The sequence below is a fragment of the Camelus dromedarius genome, chromosome 7 (genome assembly GCF_036321535.1).
Source record: "Camelus dromedarius isolate mCamDro1 chromosome 7, mCamDro1.pat, whole genome shotgun sequence".
NCBI lineage: Eukaryota > Metazoa > Chordata > Mammalia > Artiodactyla > Camelidae > Camelus > Camelus dromedarius.
Window position 1 is genome coordinate 70,142,598 of NC_087442.1, and position 22,043 is coordinate 70,164,640.

Genomic DNA, 22,043 nt, shown 5'->3' on the forward strand with positions numbered 1-22,043 from the left:
TTCGATTTTTAATTTATCTTACCTTGGAGGGAATGAGAAGCCATTTTCTTAAAATATAAAAATATCATTGAAGCTTTTTATAAATAATAAGAATCAGTCAGCAACTATGTTCTTACTTCATATAAACGGAAGCCTAGTGTGTAAATATTTGTTTCTTTTATTGTGTTTTTTAAAAAGAGAATTTTCCTAAATAAAATTTTTAAATTCTTGTAAAGGTTTTACTAAGCTCACCACCACCTAATGACAGCTTGTCATCCTCACCCATCCCTCAGACTTTCCATAATCATTTTGTATGTTAGATAAATAAATTTCAACATTTAGAAGAACATCTAGTTCCTGAAGTGGTGAACACAAGAGATAAAATCTTTCTATATTCTCGTTATTTAATGTTAGCAAGAATGTGTAGGCTTTATTAATTATTCCTCAATTTGAGAAGGTGAATCAGGGAGGGTAAGGTGGCACCTACTCCTTTCAATTAGCAATAGTTATAGATAGAATTCTTGCTTGAGACTTACAACCTATTGACGGAATGAACTGTGTTGTCTTTTTTTTTTTGAAGTACAGTTACAATGTGTCAATTGCTGGTTCATAACACAACATCCCAGTCATGTATGTGTGTGTGTGTATATATATATTATATATATACGTTTTCATATTCTTTAAATTAGTTTATTACAAGATTATATAGTTCCCTGTGCTATAGAGAAGAAATTTGGTGTTTTTTTAATTCTATTTTTATATATAGTGCCTAACATAAATCTCAAACTCCCAAATTTGTCCCTTCCTACCCCCTTTCTGCTGGTAACCATAAGATTGTTTACTATGTCTGCGAGTCTGTTTCTGTGTTGTAGATGAATTCATTAGTGTCCTCTTTTTTCTTTTTTATAGATTCCACATATGAGTGATACCATGTGGTATTTTTCTTTCTCTTTCTGATTAGTTAGATTGACGGTCTCTAGGTCCATCCATGTTGCTGCAAATGGCATTATTTCATCCTTTTTTATGGCTGAGTAATATTCCGTTATAGAAATACTCCACAACTTACTGACCCAGTCATTGGTCGATGGATATTTACATGGTTTCCATGTCTTGGCTATTGCAAATACTGCTGCTATGAACATGAAGGTGCATGAATCTTTTTGAACTAGAATTCCCTCTGAATGTATGCCCAGGAGTGGAATTGCTGGATCATATGGTAAGTCTGTTTTTAGTGTTTTGAGGAATCTTCATACTATTTTCCATAATTGCTGCACCAAACTACATTTCCACCAACAGTGTAGGAGGGTTCCCTTTTCTCCATACTCTCTCCAGCATTTATCATTTGTCAACTTTTGAATGATGGCCATTCTGACTGACGTGGGGTGATACCTCATTGTAGTTTTCATTTGCATTTCTTGAACTGTGTTGTCTTCATGCAATCTAAAGTAACCCAAAGATTTCTCAGTATTTATGTGAAAGACAGCAGGAATATACTAAAATATGCTTTTTGCTAAGAGGAAACAAAGGAAAACTATATTCTTAGTTACTGAAGAATAATACAGTTTAACCAGTAGCATTTAGCAATGGTTTGGTAACAGCACTGGATTCTGAGTGAATTGCTTGATTGATTGTTGAGGCTTTTGTTGTTTATATGTGATGAGAGAATTTGGGAACTAGTGGTGGTCAAAGATTTTCTGATTTGCACCACAGGTGGGCACATTCAGCAATTAGATTGCCCTCTGCAAAGTAGTTTCTCTGTTCAATAACTCATTGCTTTTACATTCTCTTTAAAAAAAAAAAAAAAACAACTACTCTTTTAACCACAGAAATTTCTAGCATTTCTACTGAATGTTGTGCAGCCCATTCCTTTCTTTCTGAGGCTCCTCTTGAGCTGACAGGATCAACTGGGTCTTGGATTTGTATCATATGTATGGTAATAAACACCAACAATGTTAAAAATTCTAAAACTACAACAATAGTATGGGAAAGACATCTTCCCAAACTTTATTTACTGAGTGGGCCAGCCAGTCCCACATTCAGCTGTGAAACAGATGAAATATGCCATTTCTCCCACCTAGGAAGGCTGACCTCTTTGCCAGGCTCCTGTGTGGTTCAGTAAACACAGACTGACTTTTTAGTGTATGCAAGGCACTGTGCTAAGTGGGTGGAATACAAAGATGGATAAGTTGGAGGAGTCATTATTATTACAGTCTGTTTCTCAGTAAACCCAGGAAGTTCTTCTCTAAATAGGATGACTGTACCCTCCAGTTTGCTCTGAACAGTTCTTGTTTACTCCTGTTGTACCAATACTTATAACTTCCCATTTTACTCTCAAGGAATCTGGTTTGACCTACATGTACATGTATGTATTTACTTTTATCCTTAATGATGTCAGTCACCATTATGAAGAAAATGTTGTTGATATTAAAAAAGAACTTAATATAAGACTCTTTCTTATTAGATACTGACCTGTATCCAACAATGACTTGAAGCTAGGGAATGAGTTTTTGAATTTAAAAAATTTTTTGTTTTGCGGTTAATCATACGTACCAAACGTTTGCAAAATAAGTCTAAAAAATTCCTGCTTACTCTTCACCCAGATTCCCTAAATGTTAAGATTTTAAAAAATGACAGTGAAATGATAGAAACCAGGTAATTAATATTGATGCAATACTATTTTCTAATCAGAGACCTTACTCAAATTTTGCTAACTGCCCCACTGATGTCTTTTTTCTAGTAAAGGATCTAATAAAGGCTCACTCCTTAGATGTAGTTATAATTTCTCCATAATCATCTTTGTCTGGAATAACTCTTCAGTCTTTCTTTTATTTCAAGGCCTTGACGTCATTACTTTTGCAGGATACTGGCTAGTTATGTTGGAAAATATCCCTCAATTTCAGTTTATCTTAAATTTTTTATGATTAAACTGGGCTGTCTTTTTAACAATGATACCATAGAAATGATATAGTATACTCAACACCTCATATTAGGATAAACTCACAGAATTTAAATTATACTACGAAGGCTAATTTTTATTTTTCTATTTTGTAGTGAGAGTTCTATCCACATGTTAGACCTTTTAAACCTTATGTAGCTCCTTTATGATACTGTACTTTTTCCTGTTTTTTTTTTTTTTTAATAAATCAAGGGTTCATACTGACCTCTGCATAGGCTGTGAAGACATTTAATCCACTTACACGTTAAATTTGCCTGCATAAACTACAGTGGCCAGCTCTGATGTCAAAAAAGTCTTTACATGATATACTTTATGTAAAAATTCAGCCTGAACAAGCAACGGGAGAGGGCACTTCCTACACCTTGTCTTCAAGTCATATGTGACACTGATGAGTGAATGAGGTGAAGAATTTTTTTAGTATTAGTTGAAAATTTTTTGAGCACTTATGTCTGTCTTAAGAATAAATGAGAGTGGGGGGTTTTACCTGGAATCCAGTGATACATCCAATCAGTAAACATTGCCCTCTTCAAAAAAGGTACTCTTCTTCCCTTAGGAATTTACTTTTAAGGTTATCCAATTTTTTATGTGTGTATTGCCTCATTCATTAGATATGTTTGTATTTTGGGAAAGAATTGGAAAGAAACAGTATCTAGAGTATCTGCAACTTCTTGCTTGTTGACCCAATAAGGATTAATTTAGTATAATTACTCTAAAGTAATCTTTCTGCTATATTACAAAATATTCATATATTTAATTGTTAGGATGGAGTTTTGGTTTTGTTTTTTCCTTCTAAAACAACTATTCATTCAAGAAATGTGATAAAAGATAAAATGCTGCTTAGGTAACTTAAGTTTAAGGCTTGAAAAGGGAAGATGAATCAGTATTTTTCATCCAAAGATTCATAGAAAAATATTGGGATGATCAAACTATGTTTGTGAAGATGTCTTTTTTATTTAAACAGCTCTGATAGAAAATACACTTTGTTTTACTAAAAGTATTCAAAATGAAAAATTCAACCTCATTTTTATAGCAGAACTGCCTCATTATTACTCAAGTTCCACTTTTTGCAAATTAAGGGGAAAAAAAGGCACATTGTACATGTGGGTGCTGTTGTGAAAGGAGACAGGTTTTTCTGTGTGATTGTGTAGTTTATACCTGTACTTTGGTCCTCTACCCCATATGTGCACAGGTAGACAGGCTGGAGAAAAAACAAATTTGTTCATAAACAGCCTTGAAATTTTTTAAGCCTCTTACAAAGAACAAATATTGTAAACTTTAAAATAATTGTTGAAGCAGTTTTTCTTTATTTTACTAAAATGCAATTACACAACACTCTAATGATTTCATTCAACTGAATTTGCACCAAAAGATACATTAAAATTGGGGCCATATGTTCATGGCATGGGATAATCAGATAAGGATAAAATAGCAGGAGGTTCTGGTTTGTCACAGCTTAATTACATGTTCTTATGAGTACAGAAATCAATTTCCAGACCCACTTTTTATACTGTTTTTTAATTAGCTGTACCAAATCACATTACTACAACTTTTGGTTATATTCAAGCATTAGCCTATAGGCACAGCATAAGGAATGCAGTTATAAAGGGACATGGCTACCAGTTGCTAGTAGTAACAGTTACTACATTACACATATTTTCTCCTATGATATGTTAAATATTCCATCTTTGGTTCCTACTTTCGACACAATTTTAAATTAGCTCATTAATATAAAAGTGAAAACTTGATATTTATAAGCAATTTAAACTCTGAAATTTAATGTCTCATCTGCTGAAATATGGTAACTCTACCTTAGAAGTTTTTGAGGAGAATTAAATGAGATACTGTATATGAAAACACCTGTCACTTTGCTTCATCCATGATAGAAATGTCTTTTACTTTTTAGCTACAGTATAGGATAATGTTTTACCTTGCTTGTCTTCTGATAATTCACTGGATCCAAATTTGCATTCATTATGACAGCCTGGAATATCTTTGCCCTTTATCATTGAGGCTATTTTTTTTCCTATTTATTAGAGAGCTCCAAAAACTGTTATTCACAAATCATTATTTCTGATGCCATTCTCTTGAGGTGTGAGCATCTGCTAGCTGCTAACAGAGGGTGCAGCTGTTGTTCAGAGACCGGCTGTGTTGTGTTGCCAAGCAACTGCTGCAAACCAAATCCCGGGGCAGGTTGCTTGCCCAGGCGCACCTGCCTGCCGACCCAGCTATTTATTTAATTAAAAATCTGTTCCTGCACAACAGCTTGGCCGGAAAGGCAACAGCAGCAATCGATTACAACTATATTAAATGACCTACCCATATTGTTTCATTGACTGTTCACTGCGAACCAGAGGTGTCCTGGACCACCCCCACTTACTCTTAATGACCTTGCAAAAAGTGTGTAAGAGCAAAGTAGAGATAGATTCTATTTGCATGTCAGAGAAACTGAAACCGATGTGTCAGGCACATCACTAATAAAATGTGCCAAAAATAAAATGTTTCATCAACAAGAGAGCTCCTAACAAGGTATTACTGCATTTTTATGTGCAAGGGAAAAAAGGATTAAAATATGTATTTACTATTAATTGGGAATTTGACAATACTTACATGTCAACTGGGCTCTGTCCTTTGAAGCTCATTCCAGCTCCCTTTTTCCTCCTAGGAACAACTAGATCTAATAAGGATTTCAAGAGAAAAAAAATAAAAGTCTTGGTTGTGATTGAATTACAGATTTATTTTTAATACCTGTGAAGGAAAGACTTTAAAGTGGGACTCTAATAACTAAAGTATTCCTGATTTTTATGGCAACTATTAAAGTCAGGAAAGGTCTTTATTGAGAATTCAATGTTTGTTATATCACCAAGAGCAGCATAAATTATTACTAAAAAGCCTAGAATTCTCTTTGAATGATGTATAAATTACATGTGCAAAGAAAACTTGTTCTTAGAAAAGGTACTAAATAAAAAATAAATAATAATTTGATATTAACTGGAGCTTACAAGTAAGGAATATAAGAAAGCATTTTTTAATATTGTATGTATATGTGTCCATTTGTGTGTGTGTGTGTCATATTTTAAATTGAGATTGTTTAAAGTTAAAACTGGAAAAAAGTATAAAAAATTCTGCCAACATATCAGTGATCTTCCTTGTTTAACGCATTTTATATCTCTACTCAGATACCCGACTTACAAGCTTCTGTTTTCACTATCTGCTACTTTTCTATGTCATATTTTTATTTTCATCGTTGTTGACACAGGAGTTAGTCTATTGATTGTATAGGCAATGCTTAATTTTATTCAGTACCTTATACCCATAAGGCATTGAAATTTCACAGTAACTACTTCCAAGCAAATGTCGAAGGAGGATCTTTGATGAACTTACTTGGTTCAATCTTCTTTTTATTTCTGTACGGAGTTTCACCAATCAAATGTCTACTTTTGTAGATAGTAGCATCTACCAGTCGTACACAGTTCTCCAAATTATGCCTACTTACAGTATTTTTGGCTTTTTTCCTCATTCCTTTTCCTTCTAATGAAATAAGACATAACGTGAATCTTCTATTGGATGTAATTTGGGGGACCCACAGTCATTTTAAAGCTAAAACAGTTACATTTTTTAGTCCAGATTGATGACTCTTTACCATACAAAGAAACAGTACTAACAGTCAGGTATTTCTTTTTTTAACCCTGAAGACTATTAATAGGACTATAACTGAGTTTAAGATAAATATATATAGTGGGGAGGGTGTAGCTCAAGTGGTTGAATGTGTGCTTAGCACGTAAGAGGTCCTGGGTTCAATCTCCAGTACCTCCTCTAAAAAAATGAGTAAAACTAATTACCTCCCCATCTTGCCCTGCTAAAATAGAAATAATTAAATAATACAATAATAAATAAATAAAATACTAAAAAAGATAAATACATGTAAATATGTTGCTGTTATCACGTTCCCACACTTGAGTATTTTTTTTTGCGTCATTATACTCATTCAGAACCTACCCATTCACAGCCTGGCTAGATGGCATCTCCTTTGTGAAGGCTTGTCTTTTCTCATGTGTTGTGATTCCCTTCTATATCCAGTATTCAACATTTATGTCTGTATGTCATGATTCCTTGAAATACTGATTGAAAATTGTAGTATACCTTCATCCATTCAGCCAGTTGTAAACCAGGGATTATGTTGAAAATAAAAACATAAATTACTTTGGAACATCAAAGATTTCAAAACCATAACTGAAATTATTTATTAATTGGTCGAGGGCAAGTATTGGTGTGTAGAGAACAGAAATGACAAGAAAAACTATAAGGAGATTACATTTTAGTGTCTGAAAGTAGTAGTGTACTAATGACTGTTTCCAAAATCTGTATTTCTACCAGGCACATCCTCCTGGATGATCCAGTAGTGCTTCAAACTCAAAATTCACAAACCTGAACATAAAATCTCTGTCTAAATTTGCTCCTCCATGCTCAGTGTCAGTGTCATCATCATACACCTAGTTGCTCATTCCAGAAAATCTGGAAATCATTCCTAACACTTAGCTATTAGCTCACAGATTGAATTTGTTTAAAAAAAAAAAAAAAAAGACTGCCTTTTGGTAACATCTGCTGTCTGTCTTCATTACTACCAAATAATTATAAGTGTTCTAGCAGTCTGTTTCCAGTCGTGACTCTCCAGGGACTCTACGTATTGCTAGACAGACCTTTCTGAAATACACATCTTGTCAAGTTACTTACCTGTTGAATCTTTCAAAAACTTCTTGTTGCCTACACATCAAGTTGCCTACACGTAGCATACGTGACCTTTCAAGAACTGGTCTTCATTTTAAATGTTCAACTCTGAATTCATTCTTTCATGAGGTTCTACCCAGTCCCTCCAGCTATAACCTAATAAAACCCCATCCTGTATGTATCCTCAGATTTCATTCATACTCCTGTCATAGCACTTACCATGGTTTAACAGTCTTGGGGAGCTCGGTAAATTCTTGTCAACTGACTAATGTCTTCAGTAATCCAGGACTAACTCTGACAACTTCATCCTCTTCAGTTCTTCTTTTGTCACCTCAAATTGTATCCTTAATACTGATATAATTCAAGAGACATAGAGCCTTGTAATAAGTGATGGAAAAAGTATGTCTTAATATATAGAGATAGAAGTGATAAACACTGATAAAGATAATTTCGTCACTCTTGGGATATGAGACAATACTTCCCAAACCTGTGAAATGACCAGAATATTGGAAAACTTTTTTTTAAAAATAAAGGTTCCATAGCACCAATACATACCTTCTGAACTGGAATTAAGGCTTCCCAGGTGATTCTAATGATCAGCCAGATTTGGCAATCTTTGGAGGAGGAGACCTAGTAGAATAAGGATTAATGTTTTATAAGGGTGTAGGGGTCTCTCTCTTATCTACTAATTCCACAGTCCAGAGCCTGGGGTACATAAACACTAATACAGAAGGTAGCCTTGTGTGAGATCTTGGCTAGGGATGGGCACTCTTTTAACATAATTTATAAAACCTATGCTAACAGGACAGTAATCTTTCCAGTGTAAATGGTATAATTTTATTTTTAATATGGCATCTGGAGCTCTGACCACCATGGACGTTCCTGTTCCTCCAGGCTTCATCCTCAGGACCTGAAGCCCATGAGCACTGCTCCCCTGTCACTCTTCCTGGAGCAGAATAGGATCAAGTAGTGATTTGTTGCCCATCCAAACTGAAATCTTAGGAGATTTATAAAGTAAGGAGTTGGAGAGGAGGCAAAAGAGAGAGCGAGCCGTTAGTGTGTGGAGTTTTCTGCCCTTGGCAGGTCCTCTTCCCAACTGGGACCAGTTGTATATCTTAGAAAAACTGCTCTGAAATCTCTACCACATGGTAGATTCAATAACAGTTGAACTATGTTGTTTGTACTTAAAAAGAAGTAACAAAAAGAACTGATTTAACCTCTTCAGGATTTTATTATGTGTTCAGTGAGGGAACAAGAAGATACTTTATTAATGGAGGATAGCAGCTACTCCTCACACAATTGACTACAGTGTCAGAGATACGTAGTGATGCAGAGTTCTTGTGAGTGTTTATCACATGTACCTATTCTAGAGCTCAGCTCTGTGATAGACTGCAGTATCGAAGATGCAGACTACATGATCTCTACTCTCAGGGAACTCACAGCCTGAGGAAAATCCTGTTAGAAAGCAAAGCAATTATACTGCCGTATATTAAGTATCATGGTGGAGACAGGAGGACAAGAAAGGCTTGATTTGAGACTTGAAGGATGTTCAGGAATTTTTCTGATGGACAAAAATAAGGCCATTTCTAGTGATCGAAACTGAGGGCATAAAGACAATGGGTGTTAAATAAATGGTGGTTTATGAGAAGTGAGAAGGAGGTGGTATATATGGCACTGAGTGGAAGAGCATAGGCTTGGGGTCATGTGGAGACAGGAATCCTTCAGTCTGCTTCATACAATGATGTTGCATCCTCTCTTGACTTTGCCTAAGTTTCTATTTCTTCTGTAGTGAAATGAGGGTTATATAATAATACCTCTGCCATAGGGTTGTTGTTACATTTCATATTATACAGGCAAAGTGCTTAGCACAGCACCTAGCAGTGCATAGCAAAGTATGACTTCATAAATAATAACTTAATAGTAGTTCAGTATGGTTGAACTAGGGAACACATAGAAATGAGTGATGAACTATGAATCTGAATTTATATGACCAGATCTAAAGTGGCCTTAACACCATGCTAAAGAAAATCACTGTATTCTCAAATCATACTGAAATATCTCTTGCCCTTTTATGTCTTGTAATGGAGTATAATTGATTTTGAGTATTTCCCCTGGTATTAAAAGTAACAAATACCTCAAAGGAAATAAGCCTCAAAGAGAAACCTGAAACGGATGTCTATTTTACAATGTATTGTAAAGTATATTTACACAAACAACTCGGAGAAATGTATTTGTGAAGAAAATCTGTACTGTAAAGTGACCTCAGGGTAAGTAAACAAGAGAATGGTAATATAACCGCCCCTTCACCATATGTTACTGTGTGCCTAACATAAAAATCAATAAAAAAGAACACATGCAATTTTATATCCTTCATGTGATTTGCTTTTGATGCTGTTCTTAAAATTCAGAACAACACATGACCCACAGTTTCACTTACTAAGATGTCATTTGTATTACCATCGGGACAGGAAGTACACCAGCTTCTGTCGTTTGAAGATGTGACCCTCTCACTCATGTGACATGTAGGTCACCTTAAAATTTCAAACACTGGACCTTTTGTTAGACTTAACACGAGCGAGTCCCTTTCCTTCCACTGCCTGCTGCTTTTACTTTATTTGTGTTTAATTTATTCTGACCCTCCACCTCAAGATGTGTGACTATGATGAATTAATGTAAATAAATTTAGCAAAAGAAATTTTTTAACTGTAAACATGTATAAGAATTGTCACTGGTTCAGAAAGTAAGGAAGTGCACTACAATAGGAAATAAATGTGTTTTATTCCCAGTTTGACCATTAAATGACATTGAGCAACCTCTTAGCCTTTTTAGGTTTCAGTTATGACACCAAGAAAAGAAGTCACTTAAATAGTTGTACTCCAAAATACATCCCAGGACCAAGTCTTTTTGGCTGCCATGATTTTATTTATAAGTCAGGTACGTTCTAGTGAAACATATAACTTAATCCCATTGGAAAACCAACAAAGTGAGTATGGCTTAACACCGTTGAAAAACCAACAAGTATCAGTATTCTTTGAAAAGGGTGTATCAGCAGTAAAGTCAAGGTAATGTTAATAATTGCAGATTACTTAGAATTGAAATAAACAAAACATTGGACAGAAATCTCTTGAGGTGACATATTGTAGTTACCCTGAATAATGGCAATACAAGGCAAAACAAGTTGTTGCTTAAAGAGGTTTCTAAATCCTTTTTCAAAAGAAGCATAGAGGTCAGATGATTCAGAGTAACCCTGAAGTGAACGAACATTAATGGTTTCTCATCTACTCATTATATCTCCCATCTTATTTTTCTCCGGGAAACACTTTGAAACAGTTCAAATGTTTCTTAAAGGAGTAAACTCTCTTTACTCCTCTGTTGTGTCGTAAACACCATCATGTTCTACTTGTCCTTGAGATTTATTAGAGTGGGTATCTTGACCTAAGTAGTCAAATCAGAGTAAATTCGAGGACTTTTGTTGAAACAATGGACAAAAATACCTTACCTTGTCCTTAGAAAAGGGGCAGTAAATAACACAGAGCAGAGGCTGCCAGAAGGCACCACCCATGTCTTCTAAAGTACCATCAAAAGAAGGACTTCAGGCATTCATTTCACAGAATCACTGATAACTTAGTCTTATGTCAAAAAACTCAATGATGTAAGAAAAATGAAAAATAGATGGTAAATATAATTTATTTATTCACATATTTTATATTTTCAGATATATGCAAAGACTTATGTTGAGGTCAATTAATATAAGATGCCATTGCTTAGAACAGTACTGCTCAATATAGTAGCCATAAGCCACATATGGCTATCTAAATTTAAATTGATTAAAATTAAATCAATTAAAAATAAATAAAATTTTACTTCCTCAGTTGAGCTACATTTGAGCTACATTTCCAATGCTCATTAGCTGCATCTGAGTGATATCTATTATCTGGATGGTGCATGCACAGACTATTTTTCTCGTCAAGGAAATTTCTGTTGGACAGCATTGGCTTAGACAATAGAGATCCATAAAAAGCTAATTAAAATGATTTTCTTGTCCCAAGATAGATATAGATGGAGTGAAATATACAAAAATGAATTTGTAATTATAGTAGAGGAAGATAAAAAGAAAACTACAGGTAGTGGACAGTAGGAGCACAGAACTAGACATGGCTTTCCTGAGGAAGTGATGTCCAAGTTGAAAGATGGAAAAGATCATTCAGAACACTTTGATTAGCCCCCACATCTTTCTTGCATACTTTAAGAGTTAATCCTTTAACACCTGGCCCAAAACAATGACTATGTCTTCTGAACTATATATTGGTTTTGTCTTTTCTAGAATTTCATATAATGGATTCATATGGTATATAATGTTTTATGCCTTTTTTTTTGGTCAGCATAACGGTATTCAGATACATTTATGTTGTTGTGAAGCAGTAGTTCATATATTTTTATTTCCAAGTATTCCGTTACGTGGATATACCACAGTTTATTCCTTTACCTATTAGTGAATATCTGCTTTCATTCCAGTTTGGCACTTTTATAAATAAAGGTGCTGTGAACATTCATGTCCACGTGTTTATGTGGACATAAATATCTACTTGAATTTCCCTTGAATAAATATCTGTTAGTGTGATTTATTTCTCTTGAATAAGTATCTAGTAGTATAGTTGAATTGCACTTGAATATATATGTAAAACCTTGCCCATTTTCTTCCATGGGCGAATCTCAGATGAGTGTTGCGGGAGATGCTACTGTCTGATAACCACCACTGAGCTGCCAGCTTCTAATTGGTGATAATTGGAACCTTAAGAATAAACATAGATATTATACATAACACTGTTGCATGCCAGCCTTGGTATTTCATTGGCAGTATAACTCCAATAAAGACTGTTAAAATACATTGATGTTAGAACTTTGGGTTATTTTTAATTTATTAGAAAGAACAATCCTTGCTAACTTTAGATTATTCTTCTCATAAATTTTTCTGTAGTTTGAAATCTGTCCTGAATGTCTATGCATTCTTTTGAATAAATAATTTTTTTGCTATTCAAGCAAATATTTCTAATATTTTCTGGTCCCTAGGAAACAAAATTTTATCTACTCAAGCATTCTTGGAAGTTTCCAGTATATTCATAATATTCATAGTGAATAATTAATTGGTAGAGTATATACATATATATATGGAGTAAAATGATTTTATTTTACATCTTGACAGTTTTGTGAAAAGTGAATATCCTTTTTTTTCCTTATTTTTTCTCTTCCAGTTTTATTTATATGTAATGGACATATAACACTAAATTTAAAGTGTATAGCATAATTATTAGGTTTGGATACATCATGAAACAATTATCACAACAAGTTTAGTGAACATCCATCATCTCATATAGATACAAAGTTAAAGAAATAGAAGAAATACATATTTTTTCTTGTGATGAGAACTCAGGATTTGCTCTTAATTTTCATATATAACATACAGCAGTGTTAATTATATTTACCATGTAGTATGTTATATTCTGAGTTCATATTTATCTGATACCTTGAAGATTGTATATTTTACTGCCTTTATTCAATTCCCCCTCCCTCTCCTTCTCCTCCCAGCCTCGCCACTGGTAACAGCAAATCTGACCTCTTTTTCCATGAGTTTATTTACCTGTTAGTTCATTTGCTTTAGAAGTACAGTTGACCTAAAACACTATGTTTGTTCCTGTTATACAACATAGTGATTTGATATTTTTATACATGTGAAAATGATCACCATGATAAGTCTAGTAACGTTATCATACAAAGATACTACATAGTTCACTGTATTCTCCACAATGTACGTTTCATACGTGTGACACATTTATTTTACAACTGGAAGTTTGGACTTCTTAACCTCCCTCACCTATTTCTCTCCCCCAATCTCACTCCCCTCTGGCAACCAGCTATTTGTTGTCTTTACATAAACTCTTTTTGTGTTTTGTTATGTTCGTTCATTTGTTTGATTTTTAAAAGTATTCATATAAGTGAAATCACACAGTATTTCTCTTTCTCTGTGTGACCTATTTCGTGGCATAATATGCAATAGGTCCAACCATGTGGTGACAAATGACAAGATTTCATTCTCTTTTCTGGTTGAGAACATCGCATTGTATACGTATACCTCGTCCTCTTATCCATTCATGTATTGATGGGCACTTAGATGACTTTCATATCTTGATTATCGTAAATAATGCTGCAATGAACATAGGGGTGCATATATCTTTTCTTATTAGTGTTTTCATTTTCTTCAGAAAAATACCTAGGAGTGGGATTGCTGGATCATATGATAGTTTTATTTTTAATTTCTTGAGAAATCTCTATACTGTTTTCCATAGTGGCTGCACTAATTTACAGTCCCACCAGCAGTGCAGTAGAGTTCCCTTTTCTTCACAGCCTCACCAGGACTTGTTATTTGTCATATTTTGATAGTAGCCTTTCTGACAGATGTGTGGTGATATCTAATTATGGTTTTGATTTGCATTCCCCTAAAGATTAGTGATGTTGAGCATCTTTATATGCGCCTTTTGGCCATCTGATATCTGAAGAGGTAGTCTTTTGAAAAATGTCTCTTTGAATCCTGTGCTTTCTTTTAAAGTCAAGTTGTTTTTTGTTGTTTTGTTTGTTTTTTGTTTTGAGTTGTGTGAGTTCTTTGTATTTTTTGGATATTAACCATTATTGGATATATTGTATGCAAATACCTTCTCCCATTCAGTAGGTGGACTCTTTTTGTTGATAGTTTCTATCGCTGTGCAGAATCTTTTTAGTTTGATGTAGTCCCATTTGTTTAGCCTGAGGAGATATTAAAAAATGTATTATGAAGACCAGTGTTAAAGAGCATACTGCCTTTGTTTTCTTCTAGAAGTTTTATGGTTTCAGGTCTTAAATTTAATTTAAGTCTTTAATTCATTTTGAATTTGTTTTTGTGCTTGGTATTAGAGACAAGTCCAGATTGATTCTTTGGCATATGTAGCTGTCAGATTATCCCAATACTATTTATGGAAAGGTCTGCTATTCCCCATTGTATATTCTTGCATCCTTTGTTGTTGATTAATTGCCCATATTAGTGTGGATTTATTTCTGGGCTCTCTGTTCTGTTCCATTGACCAATGTGCCTGTTTTTGTGCCAGTACTATACTGTTTTGATTCCTGTCTCTTTATAGTATAGTTTGAAACCAGGGAGTGTGGGACCTCCAGCTTTATTCTTCCTTCTCAAGATTGTTTTGGCTATTTGGGGTCTTTTGTGTTTCCATACAAACTTTATAATTATTTGTTCTAGTTCTATGAAAAAATGCTGTTGGTATTTTGATAGGGATTACATTGAATCTGTAGATTTCCTTGGGTAGTATGATCATTTTAACAATATTAATTCTTCTAATCCATGAACACACTATATCTTTCCATCTGTGTCATCTTCAGTTTCTTTCATCAGTGTCTTATAGTTTTCTGAGTACAAGTCTTTTGCTTCCTTAGTTAGATTTATTCTTAAGTACCTTATTCTTTTTGATAGAACTGTAAATGGAATTGTCTTAATTTCTCTTTCTGATAGCTCCTTACTAGTGTATAGAAAAACAACAAATTTCTATATATTAATTTTGTATCATGCAACTTGACCAAATTGATGAATTATAGTAGTTGTTTTTGGTGATATCTTCACAGTTTTCTGTGTATAGTATCATGTCATCTGCAAACAGTGACAGTTTCACTTCTTTCCCAATTATAATTCCTTTTATTTCTTTTTCTTCTCTGATTGCCATAGCAATACTTACAATACTGTGTTGAATAAAAGTGACAAGATTAGATGTCCTTGTCTTGTTCCTGATCTGAGAGCAAATGGTTTCAGCTTTTTCACTATTGATTTGTTGGCTATGAGATTCCCATATATAACCTTTATTATGTTGAGGTATGTTCCCTCTATGCCCACTTTTTGGAGAGTTTTTATCATGAATGGATGTTGAATTTTGTTAAAGCTTCTTCTGCATCTATTGAGATAGTCATGTGATTTTTATTGTTTCATTTGTTAATACAGTGTATCATATTGATTTTGCGGATATTGAACCATTCTTACATCCCTGGGATAAACCCCACTTGATCATGGTGTATGATTCTTTTGATGGATTATTGAATTGGATTTGCTAATTTTTTGAGGATTTTAGCATCTATGTTCATCAGTGATGTTGGCTTGTAATTCTTTTTATTTTTGGTGATAGCTTTCTCTGGTATTGGTATTAGGATGATGCTGGCTTCGTAGAATGGGTTCAGAACCATTCCTTTATCTGAAGTTTTTTGGAGTAATTTGAGAATAGGTGTGATATCTTTCCTAATTGTTATGTCTTCCGTAAGTGTTCAGCAGAGTTGACCTGTGAAGCCCTCTGGTCCTAGATTTTTATTTGTTGGGAGTTTTTCTTATATTGATTCAATTTCACTTCTGGTAATTGGTTTGTTCATATTTTCCACTTCTTCCTGGTTCAGTCTTGGGACATTGTACATTTTTAGGAATTTATCCATTTCTTTTAGGTTTTCCATTTCATTGGTATGTAACTGCTCATAGTAATCTCTTATGGTCCTTTGTATTTTATATGACTTGTAACTTCCTTTTTTTCTATTTCTGATTTTATTGATTTGGGCTCTCTCCCTTTTTTCTTAATGAGTCTAACTAAATCAATTTTGTTTATCTTTTCAAAGAGCCAGCTCTTAGTTTACCTGTATTTATTTTGAAGAATAGAATTTAATACCATATTCAGCTATATCATTCACTGTGGAATACTATGTTACTCAATTACAAAATAACTACTTGAAAATTTTAGCTTAATTTTGAGCCATTTTAATAAAAATTCAGTTGAAAGTGTTGCTGGATAATGATCAAATATTTTGTTATTTATGCACAAATACAACAGAATTGATGTTATAAATAGTACTTACATTGATTTTTTTAACCAAGTTTTCTGTGATAAATGCCAGGTAATTTTAAATATGTAGACTTTTCTCTAGTATCAATATATTATCATGTGTGATGGAAGGTCATGTATAAGATAAAGTCTAGACAGTAACATCCACTTTGATTATAGAGGTAAAATTCTATGTACTGCTATGGAGCTAAAACCAAAATTGTCATCCAGCAGACTTAACAAGAATGTTAAATCAATGTCAAAAACTAGTAACAATTGTGTTAGTTTTTTCTTGGTATTAATACTATTTCTTTAGAGTATCTTTATATTAAAGGTATCTTTATTTTAGAAATATGTTCAATTATTTTTAATAAATGAATGACTAGAAAATGTTCTACTTACAAATGAGCACTGAGAATAAGGATGCTCTAATATATATATAGTAGAATTATGAGAATTTAGCTAATCATTATAATATAAAAATGATTTGCCCAACAAGACCTATCTGGCCCTAGTATTTATTATTCTAATCTACTTTTAATTAATTCCTTGGGGTTCATACTGCCTTATCAACTACATAAATATTTCTTAGATTTAGTGGTCAGGAATTCTATTTCTATACTCCATTCAACATTCTAATTAGCTTGCTTTTACAGAAGGAAAATATAAGGTCTCTTATGCCCTGAATTAGATAGAATAAAATGAATGAACTTCTTTTAAAATAGACTTTCCTGCTAGATAGTTAACTATCTGATTAAAACTCTTGTTACGAAGGAAATGGGCATTAGGAATTACAGAGGGTTCTTTATAGTAATGGTTGAAATTATAAAAGATAGAGGCAGAACAAGTCTTGAAACTGTGATCAGAGTACATGCTAGAAGAATCAGTTTAGGTCCCCTGTCGTAATTGTGTCCCACCAAGAGTAGTGGCAGTTGGTAAAATCATTCATTTTGGGGTGACTTCTAAGTAGCTAGGAGTACTGGATTTTATTGGCTTGTTTTCTAGGTATACCAAGATCACCTGATCTTTTAACAAAGCAAAGTTTTCAAGAAAGAAGTCATCAAGACTGTCAAATATTTCCAGACACTAAACCAACATAAGAACTGAGATGTGCTCATTTGATTTGGTGATGTGGGAATTATTGATTTCCTTGGCAGCAGCAATTGCAGTGGAATTGTTGATAGGAAGAAGCCAGATTGCAATGGGTTGAGAATTGTGTGGGAGGTTAAGAATGAATTCATGATGAGTGCGGAAAACGCCTTCAAAGTGTTTTGTTATAAATTGGAATGAAAAAGATAGCTGGAGAGGGTTGGAAGACTAAAAGAGAGTTTAATTATTTTTTAAATAGGGGCATGTTAAAATGCTAATGGAATAAAAGCAGAAGAAAGAAAAAAGTTTAACTTAGAAGAGAGTAGTCAATGTAGCAACTTCCCTGAAAAGGAATGAATGAGTCTCAGGTAGGAAGAATAACATCACTTCCAACTTTAACAAAACCAAACACAAGTGTTTATGTGGGCATGTGGACCAATTCACTGGCAGAAGTTTGAAGACTTCACTCCAACAGCTTTCAGTTTGAAGTAGCAGAGAAGATACCTGTTGAACATGATATAGTTGGTGGAAGGAAGTGGCACTGTTAAAGAGCTCAAAAAATAAATTTTATAAAAAAAATAAATTTTACAGAAGTGGAGATTTAGGGTAAAAAGTTGACTTTATTTTTTAAGGGGGAATCCTGGGCCATGTTACAGGCATAGCCAGTATTAAAACTTCAGCCAAAAAAAAAAAAAAAAAAAACCTTAATCTAATTAAACCTCTAGATGTAACTGTTGTTTCACAGGAAATATGACAGATACAGGGACATGTTCAATGATATCAAGAAAACCTAATTAGCTGAAGTCCACGGTATATGTGATCCAGTTGCTTCAACAGACAAACAGCATTTTAACAGGGTAAATGAACACTTTTTTTTTGATACAATTCAGAAAAATTGAGCATTAACTGAGTATTAGATAATTTAGGACTACTGTTACTTTGTTTGATGTATTATTAGTGTAGTTACTTTAAAATGACTTTATCTGAGAGGTATTCATTGAAGTACTTATGAGCAAAAAGATACGGTATCTGAGATTTATTTTGAAATTTGTCAGCCAGGAAAAAAGTAAAAGGGAGCAGAATTAGAAGAAGCAAGAAGGGCAAAAATGCCAATAATAAATGTTGATAAATAATGTGGAGATAATAATCCTGGGTACCTCTTTCAAGATGTTTTGTTGTGAAGAGATTAATGATGAGGCAGTTGGAAAGGATGTGATACAAAGGGGTTTATTTTAGTGGTACTAGCATGTTTACATGCTGGTGGACCTACCCAGTGGATAGGAAGACACTGACAATGCAAGGAAGAGACTAATAATAGGCACAAAGTTGCTGAAGTGAGAGACAATGATATCCAGAACTTAAGCAGAGAAGTTAAAGCTTATCTTTGTTAAAAGCAGGAGGCTTCGTCCACAGCAAGAGAGAAAGTGGGGTACGTGTGTATAGATGTAGGTAGGTTCTTACTTGTAGGAGGAATTCAGATTTCCTCAGTGACTGCTTCTCATTTCACATGTGACATCTAAGATGAGATAGTAAGATTGAGGACACAGTGAGGGACTGAAAGAAGTTTGAAAAGAAAAGAGAAATATCAAATAGTCCTTGAAACCCAGAAAGTGCTTTTCAGTTTGATCTGTCTTCTAACGAGTCTCAGTAAAAGCATCTGTTTATGTACTAATGAAGGCTGTGAGGGGGTCATGAAAGGAATGAATGTCATGTTTCGTAGATTATTTTCCTATAAAATCACTTTCATTTATCTTGACTTTTATGAGAATCTGAGTAATGAATTATTCTCAGTCATAAACTGATATGGCTGCTTACTTGGGGATAATCAAATGAAGAAAAAAAGGCATTTGCAATGATCATGCCACAGGGTTCTTGTGCCTCTCATTTCTGTCTTCAAAACTGTATCAGCTATTTGGACTGTGCGGTTCCACGTGGCTTTACGTACAGAATGGTACTGTTGGTTCAGTGTCTTTACCTTCTTTGAAGATGTACCCTTTTAAATCACTGCGGAAGGGGAGGAGAGTGATTAAAGGGAATAGATGGATGAGACGGTGAAACTTGGTTAGCATATCTAAAACCATGCTGTGTTCACTGTGTGCCACACAGCACATGTCACGTGAAATAATAATAGATTAACACAACATCCTGGTGGAAGTGGGAGTTTGAAGGCCAATTAGACAAAACATTTTTTTCCTCATGTGTCAAAATAATACACGTAGCTGTGCTAAATAAATTCATGCTGGTGCACCACTGTGAAAATTGAATGATTAATAACCTTCAGTATTATCCCTGCTTTGTTTTAAGACCCAGTGGACTAATGATTGGATATCGTGCAACAATAAATGCCTTTCTATATGGATGTTACAAATTCTGTTTTAATTATCTGCTTTCTGTGTGTCATACATTCCCCCAGATCTGTTTTTGTCTATTCTGAAAATTAATATAAAACCTCAGGACCTAGACTTGAAAGAAAGTAAGCTTTGAAAATATAACCTAAAATGCTTTTGCTGTGTGGAAGCAGGTTACTAATAAATTCAGTGTGCCTGACATGCTCACAGCTCACAAAGATTTAGGCCAAGTTAATGTAGGAATATAAATGCATTTGTTTCTACCTATAATGCTTGCCCCATAATGACTAGATATAAAAAGTAATTTTAAAAAATAAAAATTATTTTATCTGCATCAAAAATGTGCTTTATCGTGGCTATTTATGATTCACAGTTTCTATGAAAAATAAAAGGAGTGTTATTTGAGTCTTTTAGTTTTGTAGTGACTTTCATTAACATACCAACTCTTTACTTTTTGAGGATTCAGTGAAATTCTGAAGGAAGATAAATATTAACCTTTGAGGTACCTCAATAATTACCTTCCTCTTCTGGACACATTTTGTTTTCTTTGAGAAGGTTTTGTTGAAATGCGATACAACTTTTTCTTTTTTTTTTTTAATTTTGTGGTGAAAGTTTTATAAAGTGCTATATGTCCTGTTTCTTAAATTGAATGTGCATATATAATGTTTTTTAAATCATCTCCTCATGCAAGAAAATAATGTGAAATAAGACTACAAATAAAACTAGATATAATCTTTGCTAATCTCTCTACAGAAGTCTCCAGCATACAGATTAATAGTCTAAGTTCAAAGTTATTACATGGAAAATTAGTTTTGACATGCCAAATAAATATTAAAAAGCAATCTGAAGTTAATAAATGGCATTTTATTTAGCATTTTTAATGAAGTGATACAATCAACAATAGGTAATCACTTCGACACTTGGAGTTAGAGGAATTGTAAACCCCCAAAGCCAAGTCAGTTCATTAAGAGCATTGCTAGATAGGACTGCTCTCATTTGTATACTGATGTAAGATACTCTTCTTTCTCTCATGGTTTTAGTTTACAAAATCATTATACCCTACACCAAAAGTATGCAAAAAAAAAATCCAAGTTTTAAGGACTCCTATGGTGCATCCTGTTTCTTTGGAAATTCTCATATAAGCTGGATCCTTCAATAAAAGCTACCAATTTTAGAGCTCCGTTCCTGTGAAAATAATGTAGCCGATAAGGACAAATTTTATAATATATCAACATTTGGAAATCAACAAACTAGCTACTTAATTTTTCCATCTTTTTTGTTTTAGTTCTATTTTCCTTAAGATTTGATTATGGAATAGTATTTGAAATATGATGACTTTTATTACCATAGCAAGAAAAATGGCATACAGAAGACACAATTGAGTAACAATATGGTAAATGTAGAACAGACTTATATAAGCAATCCTACCAATTTAGTATTCAGTCCTTTTAATAATAATGCAAATTTATGTATTTAGTATTGATTAATATTGAGCAAAATTTCAGGGAAAAAAAATGCATGTTTGTTTCTAGTCTAGTTTGATTGCCATGTATATTTAGTGTTAATTTAACTATACTGGGTATTTTTCAAAGAAACTAAAGAGCATTTTTCAGAGTAATGATACTAGAACACATTAATACATGCTTCAATGTTAAAATAAGACAAGCATGTATTGATGTGTTTTGGAGGTGGGAGAAATTTTCATAGTAGTAATAGTAATACTAGTGATATAATACATTCATGCTTTTAATAGCAAAAAATTGATGATCCTAATGATACTCAAGATAATTCTAATTTTAATTCAAAAGGATTAGCTCTTACAGATATTACAGAATAGTCGTTAAACTCAAAAGAATATGGCAAATAAAAATTTTGGCCTGTTAAAGGAACAATAAAACCACCAAATATTAGACATTAAAAAGTTATTAGGAACTCATCATATCCACTCCATCAGAGATAAAATACTAATGTAAATTTGGTAACCATGTAAAGCCAGAGTCAAGTGTGTTGATGTTATGAAGGACCAAAAAGTTTTGGAAAATTATTTCTATT